Genomic DNA, 2,784 nt, shown 5'->3' on the forward strand with positions numbered 1-2,784 from the left:
GTAGTTTTGCAACTTGGAGCCTGATGCCTGCAGAAGGTAGCCTCCCACTCTCCTACAGGTACTACTGAACAGTTTGCTATCTTCTTGGCTATTTACATGTCAAAGCAATGGGTCCCTACTCCATGAGCGCTGGTCTGCAGTACTCCTGCTTGCCTGCTCCTGGCAGCCTGTGTCCTCTCTTGACCTCTATTATCTGCCACTGAGGCACAGCCCACAGCAGGCAGCCCATATCCCATGTGAACCCCAACTGTCACAGCTGCACCCCAGTGCTACATCATAGAGTGGGGCCCCTGAGCTGCAGGAGAAGAGCCTGAAGGGCTCCTGGGTAGAACTGTATTTTCTCAATAATGGAAACAGGAGAGTTTCAGCCTCGGTTTCTGTTTATACAGCTGACAGAGGAAAAAAACTGCTAGATTCCCAGCATGAGTCTGGATAGAGCAGCTCCAAGGGTTGTGACTGTGACAGCCCGCCTCTCAAAGGCACCAAGAGACACTAAGAGGTCTTCTGAAACAGATACCCAAAGGATTGGAGAGAAAAACAGCTCTCAGTCTGAGGAAGATTGTATTGAGAAAAGAAAGAAGTTGAAAGCATCTTAAAGAAAAACTTAGGTTAGATATGAGATTAGTCAAGTTGGCCAGAAAATATTCCCTGAAGCAGTTCCCCTTTAAACACCCCAAGTGCACAGCTACTCTCAGCATGAGAAACTAGTGTTATGAACAAAGGGAAACTATTCTCAGCAGAATTTCTTAAAGTTTTTCTTTCATCTATGCTGATCTCTCATCTGCTGGCCATTGGATTGGGCATCTACACTGAAACATCTGACAACCCCCACCAGCACTTTCTGATGAAGAACTGGAAGCCGACTTTGTTCATCTAGATGAGTAGATCTGAGCTTGCCACAATGCCAGCTGAAGAGCTGTTATGATCCGTGCGTGGCTGCATCACCTGTGTCTATTTGTTCTGTAATAGCTGCATTCCTAATTTAGTAAAATAAAAGAATAGACTCCAAAATCTTGCTAACATATAATTATACCTATGGGATCAATTAAGCAGTATGTCAGACTAATATCTACTGTAACAATGTGGTAGTGAAGTTTCTTTAGATAATAGATATAAATAACTATAAATATTTAACAGACTAGTCTTAATGTATGCTGTATTTTCTAAAATTATCTGTAACCTTAAGTTAAAATGCTTTATATTTCAAAACAATAAGCAATATTGATATTAAAATTACTACTTCAGGGGTTTGTCCAAAATAAATATTGTGACTTTATATTCACACTATTGTATGAAATACTATTTAATTTACATGGAAGCAGTTGTCTACTAAAGACTACACAAAACTATGCAAACTGGTATTATGTAATAAACAGAAACAAAGGTACAGCTACGCATTCCACTGTTCGGTTCATACACTAAACTGTTCTTCCTTTTGCAATGTAAGTATTACAGTCTCCAAATACTAAGTCATCACCTTAGATGATCAGTTTTCTGTCAAAGAAAAGATACTCAGTGGCTTTTACTCTTCATCACTCTGTATTGCTGAATTTAATCCTATTCTTTGTGCTCAAGTTTTGTGTAATTTTAAAATGAGTTTATCCTAAACAAATCCATGTCTACTTTAAAAGATAGAAAATAGAAACATAAAAATAAAATGAGCTTTGCCAAATCAGAAATAGAACAAAGCCATGGTTCTCAGGTCCCAAAGAAAATCCTGAGTCAAAAAAGAATGACAAAAGGTTGATTTAGCTGTTAAAATAATTTTCATATATTTTAAAAAGCAGGAAAAATACATATAAATGCTTTAAGAAAAGGAAAAAGAACAAAATCTCTTCCCTTACTTTCAAAGATTAATCCTCTTATTTCTAACTCACATTTTCACCTTCAATGGCCAGGTCTAGGGACATGGCTCCTGGATATCTGAAATTTGGTAGGCACTTGATTCAGGTATATAGGGGGTGGTCCTGGGTACACAGTATACACATGAAAGATGGTTTGTGAGAGGGAAAGCAGAAGAGAGAAAGATGCTATCAGAAATCCACAGGTTGGGGAGAGTGCAAGGTAGGTGGAAAGACTGGTTTGTGCTATACACACTGGCCCAGGTGGGACTATATTCTGATTTACTCCTGTGTCCTTGTAGCAGGTGAGATTATAATTAGGTTGTCCAGAACTCCAGTTTGGCAGAGCTAATCAGTTGCTGTTACAAATTTGGTGTCAGGGTGGAGATGTACCGGGAGTCCTCTAAGTACTTTTGTGGGTTTCTGGCAACAAACTTAAGGAGCAAAAGTGCCATAGTGCAATTCCTGAGGATGGGGCCTAGCCCTGGGAGAAGTGTGGCCACATGAATGCCTAGTGGGTATGTTCCCTAGTGGGAGGGAATCATGCGACTGCAGCTGTGAGAGGAGAGGGCTTGTTCTCAGCACTCCTTTCCTCTAAGTTCTCAGTGCCCTCTCTCCCTGGTAAGAGACCCACAGATACAGGATAATGTGCAGTGTGAAAGGCTGTGTGCAGGAGAGCAGAGCTGACCTTCCCCGGACACCTGGAGTCTCAAACCCAGGCCCCTGTGATGCTCCTCTAACACCAAATCTATGGAGTTTGCTGAACACTAAGCAATTCCCCAACACCAGCTGGGTGCCTAAATTTCAATTCTGACAATATCCAGAGTCAGCACAGGCCCCACAAGTTCAGGGCTCAGTCCCACACCGTTGCCCTTATTGTCGATGCCAGTCACAAGCCCCGGAGGCCTGTCTATACATCTGAGCTACTGCCTCTAAACTGACA

General features: G+C 41.7%; 1 pseudogene; it reads left to right on the forward strand.

Moving 5' to 3' along the window:
• The first annotated feature begins 280 nt into the window (after positions 1-280).
• LOC113222544 lies at positions 281-845 on the forward strand (annotated as a pseudogene).
• Positions 846-2,784: the final 1,939 nt, after the last annotated feature.

The sequence above is a fragment of the Piliocolobus tephrosceles genome, unplaced genomic scaffold (assembly GCF_002776525.5).
Source record: "Piliocolobus tephrosceles isolate RC106 unplaced genomic scaffold, ASM277652v3 unscaffolded_31839, whole genome shotgun sequence".
Classification (NCBI taxonomy): Eukaryota; Metazoa; Chordata; class Mammalia; order Primates; family Cercopithecidae; genus Piliocolobus; species Piliocolobus tephrosceles.